Below are 19,739 nucleotides of genomic sequence, written 5' to 3' on the forward strand. Positions count from 1 at the left end.
ATGCACCCAAAGAATCAAGTTATGGCACCTAATAGCATTCTTCTACACTCTGTGCTATCACTTCATGAGATGAACTTTCCTCCGCAATACAGCTCCATGCTGGCAAAGCCGCCCTGCGTCCTGTGGGTGCCACTTAACCTTTGGATGTGCTAATGTCCCACAATCCATCTCTGGTGGTGTTAAAACCTCCATGACATTTCCCACATCTAGGTCAAACTCCCTTTGGACTCATGCCTTGTGGTGGCTCAATGGCATTAGTATATAGATTAATCAGTGGGTAATGGATATGCTGCTGGGGGCACAGCAGAAACTCAAGTCAGTGGATCTGTTGCCAGTTTAAACAAGCTACTTGAGAAATAATTAGAATTATATACAGTTTTCATGCAGCAGATGTGTATGTTTCCATATGCTTTAGTGGTTTGGGTGTGAACTTCTGTATCCCAGTTGCTGACCCTAAATATTTCCCTGTTGTGAACTGGCCCATACCATCTATGACCCATCTATGGTCTCTTTGCCATTGACATGTACACCTCTTGCTCATATAATGTTGTTGTGTCACACACACCCTCACTTACTGGTGACTGGGAGCGGCCGCCGAGACCACATAACACCGGTCTTGAAAGACCTACATTGGCTCCCAGTACGTTTCCGAGCACAATTCTAAGTGTTGGTGCTGACTTTTAAAGCCCTAAATGGCCTCAGTCCAGTATACCTGAAGGAGCATCTCCACCCCCATCATTCTGCCCTGAGGTCCAGCGCCGAGGGCCTTCTGGCAGTTCCCTCACTGCGAGAAGCAAAGCTACAGGGAACCAGACAGAGGGCCTTCTCGGTAGTGGCACCCACCCTGTGGAATACCCTCCCATCAGAGGTCAGAGAGATAAACAACTACCTGACATTTACAAAATACCTAAAGGCAGCCTTGTTTAGGGAAGTGATATTTGATGTGTTTTAATGTTTGTTGGAAGCCGCCCAGAGTGGCAGGGGAAGCCCAGCCAGATGGGCGGGGTATAAATAATAAATTATTATTATTATTATTATTATTATTATTATTATTATTATTTGATTACATTGATGTCGTTCTCATAATGCTTTCTCATAAGCCTGTAGATCTAGCCCATTAATAATTTTTTCTTCTCTGCTAAGGCTGCTTCCAGTATATCTGTTTATGAATGATGCTGCATTCAAATGTGAAATTTAATAACGCTTCTAAAAGCAAATGATAATTTTTATTTAACTTTTTTATTAGGCAGTCAGAACAAACGGTGTCACCCTTCCCTCCCACTTTTTTTGTACTAGCTTCATGTGGCAGCATTACCTCTCAAGACATACAGCATATTCACATCCATCACTTTAAACCCCATCCCCAATGGAACATTAATGCACACTCACAACATTGAAATTCATGGAAACTGCAGGAGGAGAGAGTGCCTTGAACTCAGCTTTTGCTTGTGGGTTTTCCACAAGCAGCTGGTTTTTCCTGCCTAAGTGCAAAACCTTACATTTGTCCCTATTGAAATTTATGTTGTTAGTTTTGGTCCAGTTCTCCAATGTTAAGGTCATCTTGAATCCGGATTCTGTTTTCTGCAGCATTGGCTACCCCTCCCAGCTTGGTGTCATCTCCAAATAAGTTGAGCATCCCCTCAAGCCATTTATAAAAATGTTGAACAACAACGAGTCTAGGACAGAACTTTGTCGTGTGGCACCCCACCTGTCATTTTTTTCCAGGATGATGAGGAACTGTTAGCGAGCACTCTTTGGGTTCGGCCAGTCGACCAGCTACAAAGTCACCCATCAGTTATCTCATCCAGTCCATATTTTACCAGCTTCTCTGCAAGAATGCAAAGGAGGACTGTCAAAAGCCTTGCTGAAATCAAGATACACTATGTCCACAGCATCCCCCTGATCCACCAAGTTTGTAACTTCTTCTTTTTAATGAGATTGTTTTTGAGAAACCCATGCTGAGTCTTAGTAATCAGAGCATCCTTTTCTAAGCGCTCACAGACCGACTGTTGAATTATCTCTTCTGGAACCTTCCGTGGTATCGATGTCAAGCTCACCGGTCAGTAGTTACCTGAATCTTCCTTTCCCCCCCCTTTTGAAGATGGGGACAACATTTGCCCACCTCCAGTCTGTAGGGGCCGCACCAGTTCTCCAAGAATTCTCAAAGATAATAGACAAAGACTCTGAAATTACATCTACAAGCTCCTTTAGTACCCTTGGATGCAGCTTATCAGGCCCTGTAGATTTAGATGCATTTAAAGTAGCTATGGGTTCCCTCACCACCTCTTTCCCTATATTGCAGGCATGTCCAACAGGTAGAGCGTGATCTACCGGTAGATCACTTGATGTCTGTGGTAGATCACTGGTAGATCACTGGCTCCCCCCAAACAAGATCAACAACTTTGGCTCCCCTAAAAAAAGTTCAACAGTGTTGGCCTGCACCCCTAAAACAGGGCTTTCCTTCCTAAAAAAAAGCTCAACAACTTTGAGCTGAGCCCCCCAAAAGGGGCTAGTTTTTAACTCTATGAGGTAGATCGCAGTGTCTCGGGAGTTGGCCACCCCTGCTATATTGGATTTCAGCTAGATGAATTAGATGAGCCACTGGCCTGATCCAGCTGGCTCTTCTTATGTTCTCATGTCAAATAAATCAATTCTACATTATTGTGCATGCACAATACAATATTTTCCTTGTTAAAGATTTACCTCTACAAGGGTTGACTGTATAATTAGGGTTGACTGTATAATTAGGCAGCAGGACGCGGCCTAGTTGCTGGGAAGCGAGAAGGGAGTGGTGGTGAAGTATTGAAAGATGGAGCAGTGGGTATTATGCATGGCCTGCCTTCTGTCTCTTCAGCTAGCCTCCCACCACCAGGTGTGATGGAGGATGCCACCCCATCAGCAGTGTTGACTCAACTGCCAGTCCAGTCGACTTCTACATTTGAAGCTGTGCCATGGTGCACTTCTGCTCAGGTAGCAACATGTCAAAGTGTTAGCAGTAGCCCCAGGATAGTATTGCGAAATCCTGGAAGACCTTCAATCTTAGAATTTGAATTGCTGGTGCATTAGGGTTTGGCGAAACTAGAATTATCCAAAGGGCAGAACTCAAGCAACTTGTTTTTCCCTCATATATGGTATGAATATTGAGGCACACAGTTGCTCAGTGCCACCACTCTATACAAACATCTGGTTCCTCTAAGACTTTATAGAACCTTCATTCTCAGTAGTGATGGAACTCACAGGTGGAGAATACTTTTATTTTTACACATTTTTATTATCTATAATGGGGATCTTTCTATGAGTTAATTACAGTTTTGATTTTTTTTTTGCTTTCTTTCTTTTTGTTACGTTTGTACTTTTAGGAGGGTTAACAACTGAATAAAATATATTATTCAGTGAAAGGTGTGGAAGGAGTGTTGATAGTTTTTCATTTATTTATTTGAGAGATGTCTTACCTGCCTAGGGTTGCCATATTTCAAAAAGTAAAATTCCTGACACCCACAAAGTTTTATATGCAATTATAAAAACAAGGGAAGCTGTTCCACACAAAGCATCAAACAAAATACTTGAACTGTTGAAGAGTTCAGCATATGGTGAAAGCTGTACAATGAAGCTGCTAGATGCGCCTCTGGGAGGAGGGAGGTAATTAATTTCCTCACAAGTACATCCTTCTGCTTTTTCTGTTTGTCGGATATCTGAAATGAGGGAGTAACACTAATAGGTACTGACAGCTGGTGGTGAATTGGAATCCAAAATGAAGGGAGTTCAGATATGGGGTTCCTGGTGTCTTCCCCTTCCCCCATCCCAAATAGGATTGGGTGCAGGATATGGGCCTAATTCACCTCACTTCCACTACAGCACCCACATCTGCCCTCCCCATCACCCCTTTCCCCCTAACGTTCAGGGTTGGAATAGAGGGCTTGCATTAGACACTTTGACAGACCTTCCAATATCATTGCTGTGTGCCTGCTCGCAACAGCATTCGTGGATGCTGGGAAGCCTAATGTAGCACCCAGCACAAATCCTCACCTCCATCCCAGTTAGTGAGGAAAAGGGCAGGTGACATAGGAGGGTCAGTCCAGGTGCTGTGGTACTGACCAAGTGTGTACAAGACTGTCCACATTTCCTTGTGATGGCTGGCAGTTTCCAGCTTTGGGGGTGTTTGCAGAGTGTATTTGCAGAAACCGGCTACTGTCTTGTCTCTTCTTCCTCATGCACCCTTGTCCTCTACCCAATTAAACTTGTGAATTGCTGTTTAGATTGTAGCAACACGTTCCAGAGCAGCTGCAGCTCCCTCCTTGCCTAGCTATGCCATGCCCTGTCTTGCATTCTGAGTTCCAACGTGATTATTGAATTTCTCAGTGAGTTCAAACAAGCTTTACTGATTAACACCTTTGAAATCATTGAAATCTTGAATGCATTGAGCAATGAATAACAGAAGAAAGCCTCTTCTCATATATTCATGGAGAAAGAGACTCTTATGAGTGCCCAACCTGCTTAAGACGTGTGTGTGTGTTAAGTTCAGTGCCCCATTTACCACAAAGGCACAGTGCTTCTTTCAGGATGGCAGCCACTCTCTTTATTGCCTCTCTCTGTGGCAGATGTAAAGAACCTCTAAAGAGGTCATACAGCCCATGAGAAGATGCCATTCTTCTTGTGTTGGTACTTCATCTGTTCTTCGCTTTTCTGCTACCAGAATTCGGGCATCTGTGGTCACGTACATCCATAGAGTAATTTTATTTTTTTGAGATTTCTGTTGTTGTTATTCCCAGAAGGAAAGCTTCTGGGTTTTTGGGAAACATTCTTCCAAACATTTTCTTAAGTTTGTTATATACAATCTACCAAAATTATTTTATTATTCTGCAAGACCACCATGAGTGATAAAATGTGTCAGTTGTTTGTTTGCACTTCAGGCATAGGTCATCTTTAGATCTAGATATTTTGGCTAGTTTGCTTGGTGTCAAGTACCACCTGTGGATCATTTTTAAGTAGTTCTCTTTCAGTGCATAACTAGCAGTGGGTTTTAAGTTTATTTCCCACAATTGTTCCCACAGGTTCAAATCAATATTATGACCTGCATCTTGTGCCTGTTTAATCATAGAAGATTTCACAAATTCTTGTTTTGTTTCCCAATCAAGGAATATTCTATACATCTTGGATAATTTTTTTACTCTACCTGTAGATCTTAATATTTCTTTTTCAAATTGTGATAGTTTTTTTGCAAATCCCAATTTCTTATCTACCTTAAATTTTGAATTGATTTGATAATAATTTAGCCAGTCTGACATATATTAATCTCTTCTTTTTTTTTCATTTTTGCTTCTCCTTCTGAGAAGTATAACAATTCATTATAGGTACCCCAATTATCCCTCATATTAATTTTTTCCTTGTCTCAGATTCTCTTGGGGATAACCACCTTGGTGTTTGGTTTTCTAATAAGTTTTTGTATTTTTCCCATACCCTAATTAAGTTTTTTCTAATAACATGGTTGGCAAAGCTTTTACGTATTCCAACTTTGCCATACCAAATACAAGCATGCCAACCGTATTTGACATCATTGCCCTCCAAGTCTAGAAACTGTGTATTTTCTAGCAGTATCCACTCTGTTATCCAGCACAGGCAGACAGCTTCGAAATACAATTTCAAGTCTGGGAGTTTTATTATTATTTACCGATAGCCACACTCCTAAATTGGAGTACTTTTTTCTCTATTTCCCAGCCAGTTATTTCCCCTAATTTGTTTTTTGGCTTGATTATCCATGATCTTGACTAACATTTTGGTTTTTTCTTTATTTATTTTGAAGCCCGCCAATTTTCCAGATTCGATTATCTCATTTATTAGCTCTAATACACTTTCTAAAGGTTGTTACAGAGTTGAGACAATATCATCTGCAAAGGCTTTTATTTGTTTGCTCATTTCTATTCCCCAAATAAAGTTTCTAGGATGGGAATAAATAATAGCTGAGAAAGTGGGCACCCTTGTCTTGTTCCTTTCATGACAATGCATTTTTCTGAGATGATGTTGTTTATTATAATATTAGATATTAGCCCATTGTTCCTTATAATAAGCATTGATACCTCTTAAGAAGGCCTCACCTGGTTCCATTTTTAAAATACTTCTTTCATAAATAACCAGGAGGTGTTGTCAAATGCTTTTTATGCATCAAGAAAGATCATGGCAGCCTGTTTTTTGTTGTGTACCTCCAGATATTCTGTTATGTTTATAATGTTTCTTACGTTGTTTTTCAGCTGCCTTTCAGGGTGAAATCCCACTTGGTCCATATGGATCAGCTCATTCAACACATTTTAAGTCTGTTTCCTACTAATATAGTTGTAAATAATTTGTAATCACAATTTAAAAGTGATATTGGTTGATTGTTTTCTGGTTTTAGTTGGTCTTTGTCCTCTTTTGGAATTAGGGTAAAATATGCCTTCTTCCATGATTCTGGAATTTGTCCTGAAATTAACACTCTATTCATCATGTCTTTCAGTGAATACTAGCTCGTCTTGGAATTTCTTATAATAGATGGCAGGAAGGCTTTGCTGAGTTTTGTTTGGTTAAGAGCCTGTTGGACTTCCGCCATCGTAATTGGCCCATTTCATGTATTTGCCTTTTCCCCCTGGGGTTTTGGCCACCTTACAACCCTCCAGATAATCCACTATTAATTTTTGATCTCCTTTTTCTCTCTTATATAGATTAGAATGAAAAGTCACAAATTCATGTCTTGTTTCTTTTAGGTTACATATATAAGCTCCGTTTTTAGTTATTCCATGCATCACTCTCTGTTTGTTTTCTAAATTGCCAGACTAGTAACTTTCCTGGTTTATTTGCAGGTTGAAAGTTCGTTTGCCTCAGTCCTTTTATTTTTCCTCTCTATTGCTTGATTAACCAATATAGAATGTTGTGTTTGTAATATTTTAATTTCTTGTAATATTTCTTTGCTTCCAGGTTTTTGTATTAAATCTTTTTCTAGGAAACTGATGGAAAGGGGGGGGTGTTACATAGCCCAACTTCAACACAAAGGGTTAAAAATCATCAGGAAATTGATGTTTTTACCCCTCTGTGTTGAAGTTGGACTGCGTAAAGTCCCCCCCCCCCTCTTTAATAGAGGGAGATACAAACACACACACACACACACACAGACTTGTAGGCTATGCATCCTAGCATCATTAGGATTAAATAACATGTCTTTTTGTATTTCCAGCAGAGGCTGTGACTGGCCCTTACATCCCCAGGGGCTGTGGGATCAGCCTTTTTTGTGTGGGCGGAATGCATCTTGGTGAGAGAGGTCAGCACCTCCTCCGTCAAGGAATATGCCTCCTCCAATTCCACAATTGCTAGTGTCTATGTCATTGCCCGCCCACACACAGCTTGCACTCAGTTGTGTGCAGGAGAAGAGATTCCTTCCCTTATTCTTAACTCTCTTGTGACCAAAACACAGTCTTTCCTCTGAGAGAATCTTACTCATGAATGAGAGTTGCAGCAAACAGTTTGTAACCAAGAATGTTCCAGGGAAGTCTATTTAGGTGCCAGTTTATATTGTGTGTGGCAACTGTGCAGGCTGGTTGCCTACACATGTTCTTAATTTCTGGGGTCTGGTGCATCCACTTATCATTAGAAGCAAGACCAGCATGAAAAAGCCCTCCATATGATCACTGTAACACGTGAGTATGACCTAGTCTGAGACAGCCAGATGTGAATCATAGAATTGTAGTGTTGGAAGGGAGACCTCAAGGGTCATTTGGTCCAACCCCCAAACATAGGGTGCATGAATGATCTTGCACTGTTCACATTGCCCATATCTGGTTTAATGATCAAAGCATTTTGATACCTGTGCATATAATTTTTTTAAAAAAACAAAACAAAATGGAGAGTGCAATACTGTACCCATTTTTACTCAGGCTTTTAGCAAGAGTAAGAAGAGCCTTCTGGATCAGGCCACTGGCTCATTTAGTTCAGTGGCTAACCAGAAGCCTGTGAGACACCAAGCATGTGAAAGCTCTCCCCTCCTGTGATTCCCAGCAACTGGTGGAACAATAATTTATTTCATAAATCTATATGCCACTGATTGTAAGAAAAACTCTCGAGACAGTTAAAAACCTCAAAATGGTTACCATAGCCCTCATACTTAGTAGACACTGATAGATGTATTTGCCATGAATTTGTCTAATACTCTTTCAAAGCCATCTGGTTTGGGGGCCACTCCTGCCTCCTGGGGGGAGTGAGTTCCATTGGTCAACTGTGCACTTTATGAAGTACTTTCTGTTATCTGCCTGAATTTTCCAACATTCAGCTTCATTGACTGTCCATGAGTCCCAGTGTTATAAGAAATGGATAAATACTTTTCTCTCTCCACTCTCTCCATGCCATGCCTAATTTGATAAATTTCAATCTCCCTTCCCTTTTCTCTAAACTGACCTTAAGATGCCCACCTGGCAGCTGGCACAGCTACTGAATTGCATCCAACACTTTCAATACCCTTTCAACTATCCCTTGAACAGAACAGATAATAGTGCCGCACTTGATCTGATGGCATTGCAACGCCACCCCAGTGCCTCATACTGCCACAACGAAACACCCAAGAGCTCAGATGCTCTTCTCTTGTCCCCATAATAAATGGCACTGGCCTCCCTGCTTCATTTGCCCTGCCCAGTTGCTCAGCCTGCAATTTGCAAGAGGGTGTTCATCAGAAATAAGCAGAGAAGGGAACACTGAATGTAACTAATTGTATATAATTATGCATGCAATCCTCTTGTTATTCTATGTGTGCTTCTGTTCACAGGGCAATTACGCAGCAGATAGGAGGCAATTAAAGTGATTTGCTCCAGAGGGCGGCACTTTCAGTTTCATCTGCATATCTCCATGTGGGAACACCGCCCTTCTGCGGGATTTCACCTAAAAGATAGTGGACATCATTTGTTCCTTTTAGCCATAAAAGAACTCCAGTAGTGTAGATCTAGCACTATTACTGTTTTGTTTTCGTATTCTAACATAACACAAGGGATGTAAGGAAATGGTAGAGAAAAAGTGCAAGTGGTAGAGTGCCTATTTGCTTCTTTTTCTTATTTTTTATTATACAGTTTATGTGCTCTGCTACTGGAAAGGTGCAGGTGGCACATAAAAAGGTAAAAAGCTAAAGAACCCCTGGATGGTTAAGACCAGTCAAAGGCGATTATGGGGTTGCAGCACTCATCTCGCTTTCAGGCTGAGGGAGCTGGCATTTGTCCACAGACAGCTTTCTGGGTCATGTGGCCAGCATGACTAAACCACTTCTGGTGCAACAGGACATCGTGACGGAAGCCAGAGCACACGGAAACGCCATTTACCTTCCCGCCATAGGGATACCTATTTATCTACTTGCACTGGTGTGCTTTCGAACTGGTTGGCAGAAGCTGGGACAGAGCAACGGGAGCTCACCCCATCGCACGGATTTGAACTTTCGACCTTCTGATTGGCAAGCACAAGAGGCTCAGTGGTTTAGTCCAGAACTAAAATGTCAAAAGTGGGGGAGGATGAGTTCCCAAATGATGAAGGAATGCTGCAGGAAATGGGATAGTTTTGCAGGCATTCCCAAGGGTTTTACAAGCATGTTTTAAAAGCCTAAAGTTTTGCAACTACTGGAGTGTCCAAGGAATTTGATGCAATTCCTAAAATGAATGCCAATAACTTACAATGTGTGTTGGATCTTCAAAGGTGATCTTATGGAGGGTTCTGAGAAAGGCAAGTTTGGTGTGGGTCAGAAGCCCTCAGGATCGTTTGGGGGAAGACTAGGATCCGCTGTGGCTTTTTTGTTAATCTCCTGAATGTAGCTAATTGTATAGAATTATACACCCAATCCTCTTTTTATTCTAGTCTGTTACAAGGCAGTAGGGGCAAGATCAGACAGGTGGAAGAATCATTTCCTCCATGTAGATTATGAGGAAGTGCAATGCCCCCACCATACAGAAGATCATCTGGGTTGCATGAAGATGGGTACTGCTGCATATTTATTATTCGGCATATGGAATGGCTAGTTATGAATCATCACAATCTGCTTACCCAGTTCTCTATTTTGAAAATGCATATTGCATTTCCCTTTAGTCACTGTAATCTTTTCTATTTATATTTTCAGAGTCTCATTATATGGTATCTCATATGAATCACCAACCTTATTTTCATGGTGGAGACTTTGCTGCAGGACTGGTAAGCCAATTTCCCAGAATTCTGCCACCTGTCTTAATTAAGAGCTAACTCTGATGGTTTCTGTTTAGGGAGATGTATAATTATGCAGGGCATAATACTATGTGATCTTATTTTGTTTAATTGTTGCTGTGGCTGTTAAGCCCCCAGAAATGATGTTATTCAGGCATAAGACTAATGCTAATAATAAGAATGCCTCTATATGATGATAAAGAGAGAGAGAGAGAGGAAGCTCCTAAAAACAAATCGAGGCACTAAGATGATGCAAGGTGATGTGGGTGCCAGTTTGTTATTAAAAATAAGAAGTGAAGTAAGAAAGGTGGAAGCACTTTCTGTTACAAGGGAGTTAATTAGTTGAACCCAGCCCTTTTTAGTTAACCACTTTTTGCTTGCTATTAAGCTTTTCTGTTGATCTTATTGGCCCACGCTTGTTTTGATTTGTGTTTTGCCGTAGAATTAGTTTGCTTCTTTAGGATGGGTCAGCTGTGCAGTAACCCATAGCTAAGCTACGATTTCACTTCCCTTACTTCAACAGGATGTGACTGGGAATGTTCTGGCCCTCTCACACCCCACACTTACCTTTCCTCCATGCTTTCCAGGCATTCATTCATTGAACTTATATACCACCCTATACCTGGAGGTCTCTGGAATGGTTCACACTCTAAAGTTCTGTGTCCGAGTGTTCTCTCTTTGCTCCAAAGCTCTCCCTGAGAAAACCTGTTCTTTAAAGCTGAATCGGAGCAAATAGCAATCCATGGAAAATCCGAATTGCTCTTCAAATTGCCTCAGCTTTAAAAAGGGGGGTTTTATGGGGAAAGGTCTGGGGTTAAAAAAAAGAGTGTTCTGACACAGAGCTTCAAAGGGCAGAGCTATGCCTGGAAATAGTGGGGCAAAAGGTAATGGATAAGCTCATACCCACATGATGCTACTATATATGGGAACTAGCTCTGTGAATTTTCTTCCTTGTGGTTTTTGTTAAAGATGGTTCTCTTTCAAGCACTCTAGAAGTAAAAATGTATATTCTGCAACATTTGCTTAGCAGCATACACTGTGCAGGATCATCAGCTGTGTAGGCTGAACATTGCTTCCACAATTTTAGAACATCATTTGCAGAGCTCAGGTGCAGCTGTATGTTTCTGATTTCTGTCTGGGAAAGAGGTCTTTACCTACATTCATCTGCAACAGACGCTGCCCAGTCCTTTTGCCAAGTCAGTGGGAAATTTCTAAGAAGGCACTTTCAAAAAGCTGGCCACAAGTTAAAGGAGGACATAAGTGAGAGATCACAGTTCACCTGGAGATCTCTAGCTTACCAGTCCATGTGGAAGATAATAAATAGTGCTGGGCAAGGCCGTGTAACCTGAGAAAGATCTCAGAGGACTAGAATCCCATTTATGTCCCTTTGTAAAGCTGAATGTAGGAAAGGATTTCTTCTTCAAAGCTTTCAAAGCTTTTCTCTTCCATTCTTCTGAAACTGCTGTGCTGTTTTTTTTACTCAGTTTTTTAAATTTAGTGTTATTGTAAAAAAAAAAGCCTTTAAGGCATTAAACAATAAAATAATCCTATTAATAAATTATTAAGATTGTTTAACCACTTTGAGGTTTCTTTGTTTGTTTTTCTTTTAGAGTCAAGCAGTATATAAATTGTATGAAATACATGAATTGTGTATTAATTATGGGTGTTCATATTTTTGTGTTTGTGAAACTGGTTTTATACTTTGCATACTGCACTAACCAGTGTGTTTGTGTGTGTGCAATGATTATGAATGGAAAGGACAGAAGTCTTGAGATCTGACCATCTAATTAAAAAGTCACTTTTCAACCCAGACTTCTGGGCATCGAGTTTAAATACGTAAAGCAGAATCCTTTGCATTCAGCTCTGTGACAGTGATTTGGATTGAGAAGAAACCATGCATACATCGAAAATCAATAAGCTGCAGGCACCATTTTAATGATTCAATTGATGGCTCATTACAAAACTAGGTAAGTGTGAAAGCCAAGTGCTAATTAAAACCAGATGTTTGGGGTTAAATGTTGTTTAATATATGGCTGTATAAGAAAATGTGCTTTTGGCATACCAGGATTGGTGGCTATGATGTGGGTGTTGCTCTTCTTTATGAATATGTCTAATTCAAGAAAGAAAAAGCGAGAGGGACAAGTGAGAGGCTAACAAGCAGCCAAGGAATCCATAAGCACTACTGAGTGTGTTCTGTTTTGCAAGAGCTTGACCCCATGGCCTCTGAAGGAGGAGCCATATTCAGCCTATAGGCCCCATGTCTCCACCAGAGGAGATGCTCATGGTGAGGCCTTGGCTGTTCCAGGCATGCTTTCCCTCCACCATAGAGGTGGAGGTGGAGAACTATGCTCTATTGATGTGCCAACAGCACTTGGAAACAAACTCACAAACACATTGTTCTCCCTCCTATGACTCCACACACATTCATCCCTGCCACTGCACTAGGACACTACCATTTCCACGTGTCCATGTCCCCTCATGTTTGGAGTGAATGTTGTTAATATCAATACTAGCTTGGAAACACCCATAGACCATTCTGTTCTATTTATTTAGTCAAATGTATCCATGGCCAGCACAGGATTGTTCCTTAGAGTAATCATTATTTTGATATGATGATGATGATGATGATTGATTGATGATGATGATAATATTTAATTTGTACCCCGCCCATCCGGCCGAGTCCCCCCAGCCACTCTGGGCAGCTCCCAATCAAATATTAAAACAATACAGCATTAACACAATTACAAAAGTCACAAACAATACATAAACCACATCAAAAAATACACAACCAAATGGAAAACAATTTCCAAAATCAAAATCTAAAACTAAGAATAGAGCATTAATACAGTTTAAAATGACATAGGTAAAAAATAACAGGAAAAAAAACAAAACAACATGGAGCCCTCTCTGCCCAGCAGCAGCAGTCCTTTATAGAGCCCATCAGGCCCCGTCCCGGCCAGGTGGTGAGTGGCAGGATTACATAAGAAGGAGGATACTTCCGTTTACATGTTGGGAGTTTTAGCATTCTAGGCAATTTGCATATCAACCATGAGAAGCCTTCAGGTTGGCAATTGTTTCCAAATTCAGGAATGTACCAGACACAGAGCTGTATCATCTTATCCAGGAAATTTCATCAGCTGGCCTTGAGTTTTCTTGATCAGTTCTCTGTTGCATTTTTTTTCTTTGCTCAGATTGAAACAGTTTAGCAAGGCTCAGGCCACAGAAAGGAGCCCTTAATGAAATACAAGAGCCACATTCCAGAAATATAGCCCAGTCGGGACTTCCACTGCCTTCTGAAATAGTTACTGGGGAGGACATTTCAACCAGTAAAGACCTTGTGCCTCTGTGGATTGTGTTGTGGAGGTGGGGAGATGTCCTGGCAAACACTGGGAATATCCCCTCACTCGCCCAAGTTTAGGATATTCCACCATTCTTCACCATTTCTCTGAGAAAAATAAGTGGCTCACGTAAATGTAAACAAGCTTTAATAATAAACTGAGATAAAACTAACAAAATAGCATAATGTCTGAGAGAAAATAAAACAACATCATGAGGCAAGTCTGAGGCAAGAAAGAAGAAGAGACAGTTGGTAGCTCTTAACTGACATTCTTAACAGAACACACCCTGAAGGGAGGGGCTGATTCCGAAGCATCACACACAAGCTCTGCCCACCAGATACCAAGCACACTACTATTCAAATTAGGCCCCAGTGTTTTTCTTACAGTTCAACCACAGCTAAGTTTCCCACATCCTTTCCTTTGGGGTACATCTCAAGGAGTCATGCATGAGGATGACATCCAATTTCTGTTGATTGAATAGATTCTAGTGATCCTCTTTTGCTCTTATGTTTAAACGTATGTTTATTTAAATTTTGGATTTTAATTGTATAATGGTTTGTGTTTTCCTGTAAGCTGCTCTGCGGCCCTTTATTGGGACTGAAAATGGGCGCATAAATACCTAAACAAACAAACTTTGGAGAAAATTAGTGGGTTTAATAATCCTTAATTAACAGGGGGAAAAGAAAGTGAGTTTGGATCTTAATCAGAAGTGTGTAATGAGCTTGCTTTGCACAGTTGCGGAGGCAAGCAGCATCCTCTATTTGAAAACATGACATGTGCAATGTGATTAATTCACCTATTCTGGGCGAAAGGCAGTTCAGCAGCAGTGGGAAAGGCAGAACAGAAAAGGCTTGCATGCTAAGTAGGCTTGCATGCCACCACCTATCTGTTCAGGAAAGTCAGGAAGAAGACGAAGGAAGGGGAGCTGCAGTGTACACACATTCTTCATCATAAAATGTCTATGCCCAAAATTAGGAAGGCTGGTTTTGACTTGGAAACTTGCACCATCATGCTAATTCAGTTCGAAGTCTTCCTTCCCATAGTTCTGTTCCCAAATGTGGGTAGGATCGTAGCTGCAAAGAGAATGGTGGGTTCAGCTGATCTTCCTCAGTAAGTGGGCTTCAGTTCAAGTGGCTCAACGCACCACACAAGCTTCCTTGGCTCTTGTCATGTTTGTGAAACTGGATTTTATGCTGAGAATGATGTTGAGCCAAGGAACAGCCTTTGGCCCCATGCTACCAATTTCCTTCCTCTGCTTCAAAAGGCATAAAGGCAGCATGTCTCTTTCCCAAGGAAAGCTTTACTGACTAAATAGTTCTCATAAATGCTTTGAAGACTAGTGCTGCCTGAAAAACGGTGATATCCTGAAGGTATATAGTCGTCAAAAAGCAGACAAGAGTGCTTAATAAGGAAAACTCAACAGAACTAGCAGCAGGATCCTCTGGCAAAATGGCTACCTCTGTAAATTTCTTTCTACAGTGCTTCTGAGGAAACTGGGGTGTTGTATATGTATCAGACCCAGGCTGTCTCCCCAGGCCACACACCTCAGTGGCTCTGCTTCCCACCCAAAGTAGTTTTGTCTCACTAGAACCTGTCCTTGAACTCTGATAATGCCTCTTGCTTGTCAGGGTAGATGATTTAGAGGGCATGTGGCCCTCAGAGAGTTGGCCAGAAGGGAATGCCCCACTCATGCTGAAAAAGGCCGTTTATTTTTCATTTATTAATGTTCTATACTGCCCTTCATCCGAGGATCACAGGGCAGTGTTCAATATAAAGACACCAAAATACATAACATAGTAACAAACAAACCTGCTCTGGAGAGTAGGACTCGAACCAATGGCTTCAAGTTGCAAGAAAGGAGATTCTGACTAAAGATTTGGGGAAACTTTCTGACAGTAAGAGCTGTTCAGCAGTGGAACAGACTCCCACTAGAAGTGGTGGACTCTCCTTCCTTAGAGGTTTTTAAGCAGAGGTTGGATGGCCATCTGTCATGGATGCTTTAGCTGAGATTCCTACATTGCAGGGGGTTGGACTAGATGACTCTTGGGGTACCTTCCAACTCTTATGATTCTGTGAAACCCACAGTTTAAAAGGCCATAGGCCAAAGACAAAGGCCATAGGCCAAAGACAAAGACCTGGGAGAAGAGGAATGTTTTTGCCTGGCACCTAAAGATATGTAATGAAGCCACCGGGGGAGGGAGCATTCCACAAGTGAGGAGCCACCACAGAAAAGGGCCACTCTCATGTTGCCACCCTCTGGAACTCTCGTGGAGGAGGCACATGAAGAAGGGCCTCGGAATATGATTTCAGGGTCTGTGTCACTTCATATGGGGAGAGGTGGTCCTTGAGGTATTTTGGACCTGAACCATTTATAGGTGAGAACCAGCACTTTGAATTGGGCCCAGAAAATGATTGGCAGCCAGTGCAGTCAGGCCAGGATTGGTGTTATATGCTTAAACCATCTTGCCCCAGTGAGCAACCTGGGCTCTGAATTCTGCACCAGCTGAAGTGTCCAAACTGTCTTCAGAGGCAGCTCCGCATATAACCCACTTCACTAATCTAGTACCCTAACACGTCATAGAAATCCCCCCCTCTTTAATATCCCCCCTTTGTTTCTTATTACACCCAGCAGTTTTGCCATTTTGGCATAATCCATGAATTTAATCAGCCACTCTTCCTTAGCTGGTGTAGCATCTTCTTTCCACCTCTGGGCAAACACCATTCTGGCTGCGGTTGTGGCATTCAAGAACAAATTTTTAAAGTCCGTCGGAATCTCTATATTCACTATCCCTAAAAGAAAAGCTTCTGTTTTTTTACTGAAAACATTTTCTTCAATTCATTATAAATCATTTCCCAGAAGGCTTTTGTTCTCTTACAGGACCACCACATATGGTAAAAGGTGCCTTCCTTTCCTTTACGCTTCCAGCATGAGTTTGATTTTGATTTATACATTTTTTTGCAAGTCTGCTACAAGATAAATATCATCTGTATATCATTTTCACAGAGTTTTCCTTCAATGTATACCGTCATGCAAATTTTACATCTCCATTCCACAACTTCTCCCGTGCAGCCATTTCAATATTATAACCAATATCTCTTGCCCAAGCAGGAGAGAATTCTGTGCCTTTAGCTTTTCTCTTGTGCGTAATTTGTGTGTGGCTCATTCCAGGGCTGTGTGCCTCCCAATTATCCCTGCCGCCTTGATCTGCTTCTCATCCCATAATGGAAGGCTTCATAACCATCAACTTTCCCTTTCTGCTTTGAAGCCTTTAGAGAGGAAAAGCTTTCCAGCTGCCTTTGGCCATACAGCTAATAAATATTTTACAAGATTCTTGCAGTTGACGCACTTAGTCTTTTAAGATGAGGTTGTTGTCCGGGTGCTCCCTGCTTAGCACTTTTTCAAGTTTTTTATCTGATCCCTTTGCAGTATTCTTTCTTGGAATGAGGGGAAGAAGCAAGGGGCACATTATCAAGCTGACGCTATAGCGATTCAAAATATCAATTTTGGGTCAGATCCCAAGAACCGTAAGAGCAAAGAAAAGAGCAATTGCCACTGTTCTGTGCACAAGAGCTGTCCATGTCCACTAAAGGTTTCTGCATTCATTCTCAAGCTTGTGCAAGCTCTTGTAAGAGCATAAGGACCTCATTGGATTTTAGAACTTAAGGCAGCCTGCTGGATCACATCAATGGCCCATCTACTCCAGCATCCTGTTCTCACAGTCGTCAACCAGATCCATGTGGGAAGCCTGCAGGCTGGATATGAGCGCAAGAGCACTCGTTCATCCTGCAGTTTCTGGCAACTGATATTCATAGGCACAATGAGCCAGTAGTGAATCATAGCCATCCAAAGTGGTGGCCCTCCCGCCAAATATTGTCCAGATTTGGACTTGAAGACCCGCATTTAAACCAGGGATAGCCAATGTGTGCCTGGATCTTGTTTGACTCCACCTCCCATCACCCCCAGGCCAGCCACTGCTGTAAATAGCTGCTGAGGAAACCCAGCTAGATGGGCGGGCTATAAATAAATATATTATTATTATTATTATTATTATTATTATTATTATTATGGATGATGGGATTTGTGGTTCAACAACATCTGGGGGACACCAAATTAGCTAACTCCAATAATTAGTTTGGTCTTTCTGAAAAATATTAGAGTAACTGTGACATTGTTGGGAACAGGTGATTAAGAGAACATTATATGTTCCAGGAAGCTATGTGGAAGACATATTGTATTAGTGCCTCGTTTTATCATAAAACACTTTTCCATCTCTTGTAGACAGTGCCATAGTAATGTTTGTGTTTGCCATCCATTCACCTTCCAAATGTTCTGGACTACATTACTGTTAATCCAATAAAAATATTTATATGCACATTATGAGGTTGAATTCAGTAATAATGACAACATGAACTATAAGGTAATAAAAATAATTAAATATATCTACAAATAGTAAGATAGACACAAGATCTGTATATATAGAAGGGTTTATCTACTTACAAACAAATTATAGATAAGTCTGTAAACAAACAATACAGTAGTGTACAAAACGAACAAAGACAATGCGAAAAATTTAAAAGCGGCATAAAGAAGTCAGAAGAAGGAAAGTCAGCTCATATGAGCAACCTACAAATGTACAATGTAGTGTAATATATATGGGAAGTATGAAGTTTGGAAAACCAATAAAGATTATATTACAAAAAACAAAAACAAAAAACAAATGTTCTGGACTACAATTTCACTCAACCCATCATGCTAGTTGGGGCTGATGGGAACTGTAGTTCAAAATGTCTGGAGGGTGTCAGGTTGAGAAAGCCAGGTCTATCTGTTTCTGTAGCATTTTCAAGTGGCTGTCCTTTCTTTTCTGCTTTCCATTTTTGAGATCCTGTTTTCTTTCCCCTTGTCTTACCTACTGAAATACATTGACACCACGTCATAAAAGGTAGCATGACATTGCAAGTCATTTAATGAATAAGTTTCAGCAAATCCGTTTTCAAGCACAATGGAGTGGGGTTTGATGTCTCTCAATAAAGACATCAAACATTTCTTGGATCATGCAAAAATTTCTCCTGGCATTATTAAGGCAGAGGTGCTGAATGAACAGCTCCATCAAATCACCATGTATCCAAACTCTAATGGAACTACACAGGAATCCTTGGGAATCCTTTAAATTTAAGATTTTAAACCAACCTGAATAATATACTAGACATTATCAGAGAGCAGAAAAAACACACACACCAGGAAATGTCTGCCAAAAAAACCCTCCATAATGAGTGAGCTGTCTGTGCCCCCTTTGTGCTACTATCAGCCCAGTTCTTGATCAACCTGCACCTTTTGTCTTCTTTGTGTGTTGAGACCTACATAGGTGAAGTCAATACTGCCATGCTCTGCATAGGGAACCAGTGAAACTACAGCAGAGCCAGTTATCCCGCTTTTTGTTTTTTAAAAAGTCAAAACCCATGGATCATCTTGTGAATTCACCCCACACTGATTTGCAGAGAGCAGATATAACAACAACGCAGAGAACTGCATCATTCCTTTTTCCTTGGCACTGACAAAAGAAAGGAGGTGGTGATCACCACTAACCTGGGTGGTTTCAAAAGAGGATTAGACAGATATTTGGAGGATAATGCTAGCAATGTCTGCTTAGGAAGAACTGTCATTTCCCTAGGATCAGTCTTGAAGAGTTGGTATGCAGCCCAGTAATGGGGCAGCTATATTTGAGGAATAAAAATGGTTAACTAGTCCAAGCACCATATCCTTCAAGGATTCAGAATGCATCATATGGAATATAGAGTCGATCTGTTGATGAAACAGCCTATGATGATTTTAAAAGAATGGGCACTTTTAAGTTGCAGAAGAAGAGAAAAGTGGCAAATCTTCAGTTGCATACAGAACAAGTCATTTTGTAAATTATTATGCCTATGCTATCTGTGCAATCAGGCAGAGAGTGGCTTATTCAGACATATTTATCACATCAAATGCATATAATGCAGAGCATTAAGAATAATCCAAGAAGTCATTGATTGCAATACAATCATAGAATTGTAGACTCGAATAGGATTCCAAGGGTCAACTTTTCCAACCCCCTGCAATGCAGGGATCTTGCCCATACCCATCCCTGGATGGGCTCAAATAAACAACCTTCTGGCTAACACTGGCCCATTACACCACAGAGAACAGCTATTATCTTGAAAGAAGTAGTACTCTCATCT

The sequence above is a fragment of the Zootoca vivipara genome, chromosome 1, assembly GCF_965207765.1.
Source record: "Zootoca vivipara chromosome 1, rZooViv2.hap1.1, whole genome shotgun sequence".
Lineage (NCBI taxonomy): Eukaryota > Metazoa > Chordata > Lepidosauria > Squamata > Lacertidae > Zootoca > Zootoca vivipara.